The sequence below is a fragment of the Cephus cinctus genome, unplaced genomic scaffold, assembly GCF_000341935.2.
Source record: "Cephus cinctus unplaced genomic scaffold, Ccin1 Ccin1_scaffold0013, whole genome shotgun sequence".
Taxonomy (NCBI): Eukaryota; Metazoa; Arthropoda; class Insecta; order Hymenoptera; family Cephidae; genus Cephus; species Cephus cinctus.
Genome location: NW_014332762.1, coordinates 25,307 through 40,265, shown reverse-complemented (window position 1 = coordinate 40,265; position 14,959 = coordinate 25,307). Strand labels below are relative to the sequence as shown.

At 41.0% G+C, this 14,959-nt stretch overlaps 1 pseudogene; it reads right to left on the bottom strand.

Annotated features, from left to right (window-relative positions):
• Positions 1-9,700: 9,700 nt before the first annotated feature.
• Positions 9,701-13,060, bottom strand: LOC107274665 (annotated as a pseudogene).
• Positions 13,061-14,959: the final 1,899 nt, after the last annotated feature.

Below are 14,959 nucleotides of genomic sequence, written 5' to 3'. Positions count from 1 at the left end.
ATTTGGGTTATTGGCGCATTCGTATTTTGGCTCTGCGTGCATGGGACTTTTCGAACACGAATGTGAAGCATCGTTCGTTATAATTCAAAATTTGCGATTACGTAATTTTTATCTAAACCGTAATTCCTCTTTGTGTCTCTCGGGATCACGTGGTTCTGTTGCTTCTGCTGGCTTCCGGTAATGTTCCACATCTTTTCCGAAGGAAGATTTCTTTGTTACCCACGTGCATTCGGACTAAGTTAATTATTATCGTGTCAAAGCTGTATAATTTTTATACACTTTTTGGCAATTCAGGTTAATTTGGACTTTGGCATCAAATCTCATATTCATAAGGGAAATAAATAATACTAGGGAAACAGTATACCTTCTTGGCCATGGAGGTTGGTTGTACTTATCCGATAAAGTTACTAGATGACATATGCATTGCCTTTCACACGGTACTAGGATTTTTTTTGTTCGATGTGAAATTGCCCTCCACTATTGACCTATGACTTCGTTTTTTTTCTGCGAATTTTTATCAAAAATCAAGTATGAATTTTGGAATAATAATGAATTATGAAATACTTACTTGTGCCTTATGACGATACAACAGTCGGCTTAGGGTCTAAGAACGGGGAAGGTGTTGAGACAAGAGTAACTAAGTATTCCAAGGCTCGAAGAGGATTCCAGGTTGCTGAGGTCGGTAGCGAGTTAGGCCAGGACTCTGATGTTGCTGGTGTAGTCGTAATAGTAGGGGTGGTAGTAAGAGGTTTGCGGGGACGAAGTTAATTCGGGTAAATTAGAGCTGCAGATCCTAACCTCTCGTAACCCGACGCTCAACTGAAAACTGAATTATTTATCAAATAGTTCATTTGCATATATATTAGTGCGCCTCTCGGCGCTCTCTCTACGCGCACTGGGCGTCCCGACGCCGAAGGATATATGCGGAAGACTCAGATTCTGCAATCTGAAGACCTCAGACGTATTTCTCCTGCGCTCGGTTCAGTTTCTGACAATCTGTATGAATTTCAAAACTTGATGATTCTTCGTTGACTATCTGATCTATAATGATGATTCTAAGGTGATCATCATACTGATGGTTTAGCAGGACAGTCCAATAGGACTGTACGGTATTGTGTAGAGAGATTGGGTCGATATCCATTATTGTGTTGATTCTATTTTTTTTTTTATACAGACCAGTGTGTTATCTGCTGGCGAAGTTCATTGACCTCTGTTATCTGGGTACGTGGCTACTATCATTTTTAAGTTAAACCATTGTGCTTTGATATACTTTGAGTGCACATAAGTACCTTTGGTATCCCTTTTAAGTCTTTGAGCTTGTCCGACGATCTGATCCTTCGAATTTCGGATCCTTTACGACTTTGACCCAGAGCCACAAAATGGTCGGTTTGCGGTTTGGTCTTTGATACGTAAATACCTGATGTTATTGTTACTATCGCCGTCTGTACTATTGTTATTGTTGCTCGAAACACCAGGTCAATAGGGATCAGCCGCAGCTGTGCCATATGTCGAATAGCTCGGCGACTTCACAAGGTCTTCGGCTCTTAGCCTTTTTTTGTCTTTTATTGCGAACTCATTTCCTTTCTGAATGCTCCACTTTTAACTTACAAATTTGTATAACGTGTCTGAATATAAATTCCAGCCTGACGTATTTTTCGAAGAATTTAATGCTGAAAATATATCTCATTTTCAAAATTTTTTTTTCAACTGCACTGGCTACGCAATTAACGTACATATTAAAAGTTTTTGCTAGAATACAGAAATTGCGGTTCAACCCGTTCCGGGGGGGTGAACCACCCTCTTTCCGATCCCAACCTCACTGGCAACCCTGCACTGAATTCGAGTTCGCGTTCCAGATTCGAGTTTAATAACCCGCGAAGAGTGGTGAACCTGGAGTGTGCGAGAAAGAAAGAGAAGGAGGTTGGAAACTTCTATGGAGAGTGAAGAGAGAGAGAGAGAGAGAGAGAGAGAGAGAGAGAGAGAGGGAGAGAGCTAGTAGTTAGGAGGCGGTAAGAATGAAAGAGAGGTTAGGTTTCAGCTAACCATCGTTTCGACATTATCCATTTTGCGGCTTTAACGTGCCTTTGATGCAGCGCTTACCTCGTACCTTTATTATTTCACACCCGGTATAAAAATATATACTCGCTGTACGCCGATGGGATTTTTCTGCATTCGAGTATACCGGGATCCCCTAGGGAATTTTCTAAGAGCGAGAGAGCAATATTTTTTCACCAGGGGATAAGTCACATCGAATCTTATAGACAGTGAGCCAATATCATTTTTTTCCCCTAGATGTGTGTTTCACGCGTTCCTAGTTATTTTCTTTCGTCAACTTATTTTTCCCCTAGAGTCCATCTACCTTTTTTGCCGTCTTATCATTATCTGGGTTAAAAGAGTGGTTTCTTTCTTTCTGTCACGATGGCCAAACGTCGGGCGAGCTTATGGCCTTATAAATTTTGTTCTTTGCCATTTTTCGTTTTTTTTTCCGTCATGTTACTCGTTATGAAATTTTTGACTTTGATGCTGAAACTATTCGCAGTCATTTTAAAAGGGTCATTATTTCGAGTTTTTGATTCACACGTTTCAATGGCTACCACGTATAATCATCCATGTAGGTACCTACCTTACCGACTGCTCACGTAAGTCTTTATGAATCAGTTCAATGTACGGAATTTATTTCATCTGCATATCTTGATATTCAAATGGCCACCAATGAAAAATTAAGGAGTACTTGGACTTTCCGCGCACCATTTTCCAATGCGATTACGTGGAATGATAAAAAGGAAAAATTTTTAACCACACAGACCAGTCAACGATTGGAAAATGGATTCGTAGGGCTTTTAAAGCGCTTCTTATATTAAAGTACTCTGCGGTTGGGCACAGTGTAGTAGAAAGTGGATAGAGCGAGCTAAAGTATTTCTTTGGAAATAAAAAAGGGAAGAAAAAATCAATAGAAGCAAAGTTGATATACGGCTGTGAGAGGAAGATTGGAGAAATTGGCACGTGCTTCCTCATTTCGACGTGCTTTCCCATGATAATTTTTTTCCTTACTGTTCGCTCATTTTCGTCGAATAATTTTTTTAAAAAATTTTGTTCTCTCTCAAAACTCACAGGCCAAACCTAAATTAACCTTTAGAGGACCGACAGTTTTTCCTATAAAAAAAGTGATATTTTTTCACCAAAAAAATACATATACGCAAATAAATGATATCTTCCGGAAAGTCGCAAGTTTTTTTTAGCGACACTATAGTAGCGTCTTCGATCTTCTGAAGATTAAACGCACCTACATATAAAATTTTTTTTAATTCCAAAAATATTTTTCATACTCACCTTACGTACACATATTCATAACCTTACTACACCGTATATACTTGTCATGTATACATATATCTACGAACCAACTGCCCAGCCTTTACGTAATTTTGCGTGCGTTCAAACCTGATGGCGAACGCGATAAGACGCAATTTCGAAATTAAGCAGTGCGTGTGGGATATAATTACTAAGAAGAAAAAAATAACATGAAAATTTTCCTCGCATCCAGTACTAATTATTCAGTGTTCCATATATATACATACATTATATATCATAAAAATTCTAAATGGCAAATAGAAAAAATTGATGAACGAGAATACCGAACAAACGAGAGATCTAAGAGCAATAATAAAAAGAGAGACAAAGAAAAGCAACAAAAACTGCCAGCACCGTCTATCTGCCTTTTAGCGCTTATTCAGCCAGTCAAGAAACATTGGAAACCCTTAACGAAATACCATGAAGGAGAACCTGCGGTGGCGTCCTGATGGTCCGTACGTTTTGCCTTCTACGGGTTTACGTCATTTTGCGCTTCCACTGGCGTAAACCTATACCAGCTGTTTCGCAGAGCAGCGTAACGCAACATTTCGAAATTCTTGTCTGCTCGCCCGACAGACGCCGTTTCGTTCCCGAGCCTTTACGATCCTCCCTGAGTGATATGTATTCTGTTGGCTTTATATATATATATATATATATATATATATACACACACAGTATACAGAGTACCATACGCATGCCCCTACAGTGCGTTATACTCAACGCGTATACAAAGCTTACGTGTCGGACGTTTCTGCTGCGTGGATATATACACATATATATACACACCCTACGCGAGATCCTGTTCTATATAGTTACGCATATATACGCAACGCTCGTTGAATATATATACGAAACGCACACGAAACGCATGCGGAATCCGTGATGCGGCCTGGCACGCCCAATATTCGCTCTTCCCTGCTACTGCACTGGCCCCTTCACATTCGAGTTCACCGATACGCAATAATCCTTCAGCCAGGACGAATTCCCAAGGATTCTCATACACCTTTTATTCCGTACTTTTTTTTCACTTTTTTTTCACGTTTATGCCTTTCTTTTTTTATTTACCAATTTTTTATAGCCTCACACGTTTTTTGCCGTCTGATATTGATTTTTACGCCTACCAGCGCTTGTTCGTGATTTCGTATTTGTGACTTTGCAGCAATTTTCCCGAATTGTGTCAATCTTTAGTTCGCGTACGGAGTGTCGTTCGCGAGGGTGACTGACTTTTGATCGGGGTCGAAAGGTCGACGATTGACGGGGATCAGGCCTTTAAAAATGGAATGGGTCTCGTCCGACGGAGGGGGGTGGGTGGGGGATTGGCTTAATAATTTGAATTGCCGGACTTATCGATCGCAGCTGGGCTATCCGTGATTTAATGAAATTAAATTAAGTGCATCAAGTGCATTGCTCAAAGAGAAGCCCAGGTGCATTATGGATGCAGGTGCAGCACTGGGATACGATGATGAATACGATATCACGAAATCTCAACAATTCTGTCTTGAAATTACTTTTTCCATTCTCCTTTTACCAACTTTTTATCTTGTACTCTCTCCCTCTCTCTCTCTCCTTCTGCTCTTCCTGCTTGGCCGTCTCTCTCGCACGCACTAGATACTCCGCCAAGATTTCTACGAGAAAACTTACTTCTACGTCTCGACACTTTTCCCAAAGTATCCACGAGTATCGGTGTGGCGTTTGGGAAAAATATTCGAAAATTTGCTCGAAAAACTTTTTCGACGATATTCCCATAGTTTTTTTCCTTTTTTTTTTCAACTTCGCAAATTCCTTTTACTACGAACTAGGTACGGGGCAGGACACGTGGAATTGTCACTGGCTACGTATATCTATCCCGAATACACCTACTGTGGGAAACTGAAATACTGTCGGATAGACGCACTGTGGAAGAATTCAGGAAGATTTATACGTATTGGATAACCAACGTACTTGGGCTAATATCGGTTAGCACGTATGATCTAAGTGAACCGATGTCACCCGGTGTATTAATGCTAAGAGGTACTAAGCATTGGGTTAGGAAATAATAAATATTTATATACCGAGTGTCAGGTGGGCGCTTAGAAAATTTCTATTTCATCCACCGAAGTGCATCTGGGCTGCTGCACATAGGCGTGGACACGCGTTATGCAAAATTAAATAAAGGGTCGGACGGATGCCGTGACGTGCTGGCGATTCCAGGGTTCAGAGTTCGGCCTTTCTCTTGCGAAACAGGAGTTAATTCAATGGAGCTTCCGCGAATTAGAGCGAAGTGGAGCCCCGTATCCAGCCTCTGTCGCCCCATTAATTGCTGCGTAATAGCAACTCAAAGTCAAAGGACGATTGCGCGAGTGCGTAGACTCATTAGAGTCACCGGGTACGTATGGGTAAGTGGCGTAATACCATAGGTCCACGTATGTGGACATACGTGAACGTGTATCCCAGTACACATACGGCACGCGTGTATACGAGTTCAAAAATGGAAACAGGCCTTTATGATATTCATGTGGAATCAAAAATATAATTTTTTAATTACAAAATAAAAATTCCCCCGGACGCGTTCATTTTTATTATTATACCTTGCCCCTCCTATGACCCTATTTTACTCGACTCGTGACGCGAGTCTTTTATTTTTTTTTTTTCAAATTCGATAATGGCCGCTTCATTAATCGCTGATTGATTTCGAGAGGTTTCTTTTATTTTCCTCATTTTTCTTTTCTATCGTTTCATTTATATTCAGCCATCTTCGAACGAGCCTTGTATATGCCGAGATACTTAACGTCGTCTACTTTTCTTTTTTTTTTCCCCTCGCTTCCTTTTACCTACCATTGAGCATTCTTTTTTTTATCCGGCATTTTTATCGGCCAATTAGCTACTGGGCTCTCTTGGTAGCTCGATTTATGTGGAGGAAAAAGAAAATATGAACCCTGACTGATTACTCGGGAGGGAGATGAATTTGGTCGGGAATAATAGTGAAAAAAGAAACGGAGAAATCTTGCAGCTGAATTTTGCGCTGGGGTAGGTAGGTTTTGGATGAAAAAAATAATATAGAAAAATTACGGGTTTATTATATTTTTATATATAGATTTATTGATGATTTATCGAATATCCGTTGATAAAGTTGTTTATGTACAAAATAATGCTGAAATATATATATATATATATATATACCTATTGTATTGTTATACTTAGTACCGTATTAATTATACAGAATTTTTTGTTGTTCAGAGTATATGGGGACCGCGCGAGTAATTCCAAATCCTTTGTTTATGTACAAAATAATGCTGAAGCGCTGGGGTAGGTAGGTTTTGGATGAAAAAAATAATATAGAAAAATTACGGGTTTATTATATTTTTATATATAGATTTATTGATGATTTATCGAATATCCGTTGATAAAGTTGTTTATGTACAAAATAATGCTGATATATATATATATATATATACCTATTGTATTGTTATACTTAGTACCGTATTAATTATACAGAATTTTTTGTTGTTCAGAGTATATGGGGACCGCGCGAGTAATTCCAAATCCTGTTAATTAAGAGGAGATCCATGGTAACGCGTAGTGTCTAGATACATATACATGTGTTTGAATATTATTCGCGCGACCCTTGTTCTACGCGAGTGTTTATCATTTATTATTTAACGCCAAAAAGTACAGAGCGGCTGGATCTTAAATTGTTATAAATTAGAAGTGAGTGACATGTGTGTGTGTGTAGGTTGATTTTTCTTTTACTTAAATTGTTTCCTTAAATTTGTTTTTTTTTTTAAGGATTTTCTATTTCGTTTATTCCCTCTTTTCTCAGTTTTATTAACCCTAGCGCTCTTTCACTCTCTCTCTCTCATACTCCTATTCTCTGTTTCACGCTCTCTCATAAATTATTTACAAACAGTTTTTGCTTTTTTCATTTTCGCAATCGATAGGCAAATCGTGCATCGAAGAAAAATTAATAAAAAAAAAGGCGCGCACACGCGCGACGATTAGCTCCAACCGATTACGAAAATGAGACTTACAGTACGATTAGCGTCAAAATTTTTTTTTCGCTTTTTTTTTAGTCAAGAAGTGAAAATCCAGTACAGTGATTATGATTGAAGGAGTTTGTATTTTCTTCTTTTTTTTTTTTTTAAATTACCTTCGAAGATTTTCGTATTATTATTTTTTACACTATCCCGAATATTTTTCTTTATCGGCCATTGACGCTATCGCGCTGCAATGTTAACCAAGGAGGAATCTCTCGTTTATTTTTTTAAGGGCCAAGATCTTTTTCTTTTCTCCCATTTTTCTACCTCGCGATTAACGCAAGTTATATTATACTTGGATCGTGCTTATATTTGCTGTTTATTTACAAGGATCTCTTGTGACCGATTTTTGCCGAAAAAAATTGTATCCCCCCCCCGGACCCCCGTCTATTGTTATTATCTAACTTGGAAATTAATCGATCAAAGATTATCGATAATGGTGTTTATTTGAATTTTTTTTACAAAACGTAATCAATCTTTTTATCGATGACTGATCGGTGCGCTGATCAGCCGTAAATTAAATAATAGCTGGATAAACAATAGGAGAGATCTTGTAAGACGCGCGGATAGGATAATTGATTCATATAAAATGGTCGACAATAGTTAATATATTATTTTTCTTTGAAACGTTGCGCTAACATTTTCTTTTCTCGTTCGTCTTTGCCAACTTCATTGAGAAATTTCATAAGGTAGTTTTAGTAGTAAATAGTAATGAGTAGTAAGTAATAGTAGCAATAGTAGAATACACACAGCATCACTTGGACCGAGCTGCCATTTGTTCATAAAAAATTTTTTGCGTGTCATCCGCGTCGCGAACAAAAAAATAATCCTTTATCACGCGCAGTATGCGCAAAGTGCTTAAAGTCAAAAAAAAAAAGAGAGAAACAAAAGTGTCCTCGTACAATTTCTTGTGCTCATCATCGTTTTGGAATTTCTCTTTGCTTTCAAATTTTTTCATTTATCTCTTTAGGGACGTAAGTATATTGCTTTCACGTTAAGGCTCTGCTGTGCTTTACACGAATGTACAAACTTTACCCAATTGTGGGCTGTTGGGACGCCATCTTTTTTTTTATCCCCCCTCCACCCACCCCCTTTCGCATACCGCACATTCGCACTGCATCTCGAAATCGTTCGCTTGGAATTTTTTTTCAAAGATTCACAATTTTGCTTCACGATGGTTTTACGGTGTTGCAAATAATTTTTTTCGACTGCTCTCTTATAACGCGTTTTCGATGCTTTTGCTTTTTCGTGCAATTTTTTTTTTTTGAAAAGAGTCTCAGGCTTTTGACCATTATTAAACCGCTTACGCAATACGCTAATCGTATCTCGTAACTTTCGATCGAATTTTTGTAATTTTATTTTACATCATCGAATAACATTGGCGGTTGGGAAATTTTCGGAAAAAAAAAAAAAAAAAAACGATCTCTCCCTCCGTCAAAATCTCTTAACAGTCACTGTATGTAATTATTTAATATCTCCTTTCGAATTGTCTCTTTTTTCGCACTTATTCACATTCTCAACTCAAATCGGTTGACTAGCATTACGATACGTTACGATACTATACGATTCGGTACGATAGTATACCATAAAGAATATTTGGGAAAAAAAAAAAAAAAAAAAACGATCTCTCCCTCCGTCAAAATCTCTTAACAGTCACTGTATGTAATTATTTAATATCTCCTTTCGAATTGTCTCTTTTTTCGCACTTATTCACATTCTCAACTCAAATCGGTTGACTAGCATTACGATACGTTACGATACTATACGATTCGGTACGATAGTATACCATAAAGAATATGCAGTCGGAACCGCTCGTCCTTAAAAAAAAAAAAAAAATACGGAAATAAAAGAAGAAGAAAAAAGAATAGAGAATTTGGAATTTTCTTCAACTTTTCCTCGTAGTCATGGACGCTTTTAATAAATTTTGTCTGGCATACACTTCGGATAAATAATAAGGGAATATTTGTCATTTCTTCACCGGTGAGAGGATCACTGGTATTTGCTATATCTATATATAAGCGTGGTTCCAAGTAAACTTTGAAAACGAGAATTTACAAACTATCGATTTCTTTGTATTGCTTCTCCGATTACTTGTTACTCGCAAAGTTATTTTGGGAAATTTTTAGTAAAAAAAAATTCACTAGGACAAGCGGTACCGATGTACATAAATAGAAAAAAAAAACCTACGCGGTTTTTCGAGTAAAAAGAAAAAATAGAATCGAAGAAATACGAGTAATTCGAGAAACTGGACGATTGGAAGAGAAAGGAAAACGAAAAGAAAAAAAATATAGACGAATCTATCTTTAGACTCAAAACTTAAGCTTTACACCGTTGGTAGCAGGAATGATCGGCGTATTTTTTTTCTTAGTTTTTTTTTTTTTTTGTAAACTTTTTTCTTCCTCTTCTAAACGCAAGGACACGCAATGAACTAGCTTTAACTATACATATATTTCTATATCCTGCGTGTACCTCCCTAGAACAAATTGGTGTTTTTTTTAGAAAATTAATTCGACCGTTTAGAATAAATATTCGCTCAAGGACAATCGTCTTTTCGCTATTATACAATAATTTCGCAATTCACTCTCCGCATCCACACATGCACACATTAGGCGCGGGCTCACACACAGTGACTCGCTCAGACTCCTTTCGTATATATATTTTCTCTTTTTTCGCCTCATTCGCGCCCCGCCGCGCACGATTTCGTAAACCCTCCTTTCCTCTTTATCCTCTACTTAAGATAAGAGCGAAAAGAATGAGAATAAAATATATCCAGGTTGCCGAACTGACGTAGGCACGTGTTCCGAAATCCGCACAGCCAGTACCGTGGAGTTCATGATGTCACGTGGCCCACGTTACTAGAGTACTCAATTTGTAATTATAAACGTTGGCAGTACTGTTAAAAAAATGTAACGACTTTTTAATGCATACCAACTGCCACTGTCCGACCTCCCAAACCTTAACAGGTGATAATTTAAAGGTCATTGGGATACGTGACGTCATCCTCGAGACCTTATTGATCTATAGTTTCGGAACGCAGCTGCCAGTGCTGCCGAGCACCGCGAGTGAACTTTCGGAACACACGCGAGGTTCGTCATTGTAATTTACTCGTCGTCGTCGTCGTCACTGTTGGAAAAATTCCCTAGACCATTTTGTTTTATCACTATCGAACTTATCTCTCGGGAGAGATATAATGCAAAAGAAATGTCTCGATCCATCCGTTTCGAGTATCCGTTCAGTCTTCCGGTGGAGCAAAGAGTATCGATGCTCCAGAGTCCCGTAACTCTTCGGGACAGGATTCAAACTGGAAGGTTTTGGAACAACTGGGAACCCGTAGGCAGGGTCCTTTCTTTTACTTTGGGATCATAGGGAGTTTACTTACGTGTCATACGTAAGTAGGGAATTTCGAATAAACCTTAAATAGGATAACACGCGGTATTATCCTAGGGAAATATTCGGATGTCGCATGATTCGGCGATGAAATTTACCAGACTGGATCCACGATAACTGAATATCCCAGAAAGTTACTAGATATATTCCATACGCTTAAAATTTTTTCTTTGACCCTATGATCATCCCCAATATAACCTCAAGATTTAGGATTCTCAGTATTAATCCATTTCGACTCCAGCTTTTCGCAGACTTCAAGCCCGATAATTTCCGACGCCATTGCGCTCCCGCTTTTGAATGTCCTGCTCAATGTGATCCCGATGCTCGCGGTTTCGCGATCTGTCGCGAAAGTGATGATGATAATGATGCGTCGGCAGGTGTCCATTCAGCGGTAGGGTGGGATAGGCCTGTGAACACGTGGACGTGTGTCTCTGCGTAGATGGCGCTGACGTCGTCGCCGAAGCGGACGACGATGAGGAGGATGACGACGACTGTGGATAATGATGACCAATCGTGGAGCCATTCTGAATGGACTCTGATCTGGCGGGCAGGGCCGGCGGACCTCTTCTCAGCGAGTGGCTAACTTGATGGATCCTCGGCTGATTGCCAGGACCAGGCAGGGTACCAGGACGTCGTAGCTGACGCGCAGTGTCGCCATCTATGTAAGTGAAACCTTCGGCAGGCGTCGTGCCGCCGTGTGGCAGGAACCAAACTCCGCCATTTCCGGGGCTCGCCGCCCGAAGCTCTAGCTACAGTTCCGTTACCGGTATGGGCTTTATACCGGCGGCGACCTGGGCCTGCTGTTGACTGTGCGCGGCCCTGACCATGTACTCCTCATCGGAGAACGTTTTCTGGTACTCGTGTTCCTTCCTGGAGATGGCACGGTTCTTCCACTTGTAATCCTTAAGAGCGTCGCGCACGCGTTTGCGACATCTGTAGTAGAGAAGAAACGCGAGACCAGCGAGGAAGACGAGTCCACCGGTGCATATCGTAGCCAGGAGGGCTTGTCTTCGTGGATCCGAGAAGGCGCAGCCCAGTTCATCCGGACTCATGCCCTTTATTGGCTTCCCACGTAACTCCGCAGGCTCAGCGCATACCACCGGACTGTAGTTCCTGGGAATGAGAACCTCGGCTAGCCATAACAAGCTGCAATCGCAAATCAGTGGGTTCTCGCTGAGGTCCAGACGCTTCAACTCCGTCCAGGCTACCAGGGACTCTGAGAATCCGGCGAAGGCATTGTCGCGCAGCATCAGGTGTCTCAAATTAGGTAGACCAGCCAAGGACCCATCCTCGATGACCGACAGGCGCTTGTTGCCCTTGAGTATCAGGGTCTCCAGGTTGCCATTGTCGGAGAGGGCGCCACGTTCTATCCTGACGAGCTGCGTGGCGCCGGAGATGTCGAGTTTCTTGAGATTAGTCAGACCCTGAAACGCACCCGACCTCAAGACGGTGAAGTCATTTTGACCCAGGGTCAGTTCCTCCAGCCTCGACAGAACAGCCAACTGTTTCGTAGGCACTTCCTTGAGGTGGTTACCGCCTATCTCCAGTGTCCTCAGGGTGGCCAATCCTCGAAAAGCAGACTCGCTGATCTCGTGGATGTCGGCGTTCCTCACGTCCAGGACGGCCAACCTCTCGAGACCGCGAAAAGCGTCGTCGGGCAGGCTCGCGAAGGAGTTCTCGCCAATGTAGAGTTCAGCCAGTGAGGTCAGCGGGGTCAGTGCTGCCGAGGGCACGACTTTCAACTGATTATTATCCAGGTAAAGAACCCTGAGGTTACCCAGCTTCGAGAACGCCTCGGGCTCGACCTTCGATATTCTGTTTCTACCTAGATCAAGTTCTTCGAGCTTTGTCAGCGAGCCGAACAACTCGCCCTTCAGGACCTCCAGGTAGTTCTCTCTCAGATTGAGAACCGTGAGCGACCTCAGACCTTGAAACGTCTTTTCCGTTAGGGCCGAGATTTTGTTGTTCTTCAGATGAAGCTCGACCAGCTGCTTCTGCGCCTCGAAGCTCCCGTTTGGTATCGTGAACAAGTGGTTGCTCGACAGATCCACGTTCCTGAGGTCACCGTAGAACTGGAACGCAGCAGCGTCCACTATCTTTATTTTGTTGTCCTTCAGAACGATCCTCCGGATACTCGGATTCAGGGCTATGGGGATGACGTCCAAGTTCGCACCGATGCAGGACACGACCAGGGTGTCGTCGTCGCAGGTACAACCGTTCGGGCAGAACGATGCGGTCCTGCCCAGAGTCACCAGGAGCGTAGATAGAAGCAGAATCAAAGGTAGCTTTGGGACCCCTCTTGACCGCGATATCTGCAATCAGAAAAGTACGATTAATTAGGAAAAATGAAACAACAAGAAGGCTCCATAAATATTTAATTTATTATACATTGTAATTTAATGTATTTCTCGTACACCCTGTATAAGCAGTTACGCGGTACATAACCACGAGTGTCGCCATGGCGATAAGTAGCAGCTACGCGTCGGACGTTGTGTCAGATGTGACGAGTATAATTAGCAATTACTAATCAGCCACGTTATCCCGAGTAGCAGGCAGATGATTCACTGTCCTTGAGATTTCCCATTAATTATGTTAAATTAGATTACCTGGACGTCAGGTGATATTTATTATTTTGACACCCGTCACAGCCAACATTCCTCAAGTACCAGTGTAATTTGATCCTGCGTTGTGTCAAATATCGAATTGCCCATTCGTTACACGCGGGGCCGATTAATTTTAATTAATCAATACTTTTATTACTACCCCTAGGTAAAAGGCCTAAGTCTCTCTTGTCGATGAAAAGGGGACGTTTTCAAAAGAACAATATATACATATATACACGTATACGTATATAATTGAGAATGCTTGCGAGAGCTTGAAGGCAAAAGCTTTCAGCGATGCTTTTCGCACATGGCCGCTCGTAAAATCGGATTAGCCAGGAAGCCGCGACGGTATCGCATGGAAACGGGGCCTTAAGCGAGTCTTATCTTTGTTCGTAAGAGACTTTTGTGATAAGTATGACAGACTCGACGGTGGCTGGTGTACGGGGTAGAAAAATATTTCCCGTCAGACTGTGATCATCGAAAGGGTGAATTTATAATCCGCCCCTGGATAATAATTAAACCTTATTTATTTAATTAGCCTTTTATCGCACGGAGAGTATTTAGGTGAATTGTCCAGTAATTTCTCTGACCGTAGCACTGTAATTACCGCGCGACAAGGGTTGACATTCATGGGGTGGAAAATTAAAGAAACGAGCTGCTTTACCCTCGTTCATTCAGTTAGGCGTTTTATCAGATTTTTATTGATAAGTGTATAATCGCATAAATACTTTTTTCCCCCCTCGTCTTTACGCATAAATGTCACTAGACAAACACCGTGGGGGAGAAAATACGTCGGGAAAAGAAAAAAAAAAGTTACCTAAGACAAAATTTTTAGGGATTCTCTTTGCACGATATGTCATTTCTGACATTTGTTTTTGTTCGTTTTGACGAAAAAGACTGACTAATTCAATACGAGCTGTCAAAGTAGGGTGAAACCACCCACGAATACTCGTGACTTATTTTGGGAGTATCCACAGTACAAATTTCCCGCAAGGTAATGGCAGTCGCGTATGAATCAGGGACAAGAAGTCGATCAAAAAAAAATTTCCTAAGATCAGATCACAGAGAGAATAAGATCCGAGGAAAAGTCTCAATATCTCGGAAAGGGACGAAAAAAAAAAAAAAAAAACGAAACCCTCTAGCCGAGCGATAAATAATCCGGTATATAAATTGTATCCGAAAAAGAAAGTAGATCTATGGGGATGTCGGTCCCGACGATAAATTTAGCCGTAAACTGTGTGAAATACAGAGAAACCTAACCGAAATAGGGATCTATAGGGCATGGGAGTAAGTATATCTATATATACGCATATACGTATATGCATACAATGACCAAGAGGGGGTTAAGCCGTCGGAGCATTATTTTCATGAAACCGTTCAACAGGTACGGCAAGGTAGAGATCGTTGCAGCGTTCTCGTGTTTCGGGGCCCATTTGGAAAAAAAAAAAAAAAAAAATGAAAAAAGAAGATACGACCTACGGATTCGTTGGAAATGAGCCAAGAGTGGCATTTTACTTCGGTCGATGGCTAGGTCCCGTTGCCGAATGAATATTTAACTTTTACATATATCTCTTTTCCCTTCTTGCCCCCCCCCCCCCCCCCCCCCCC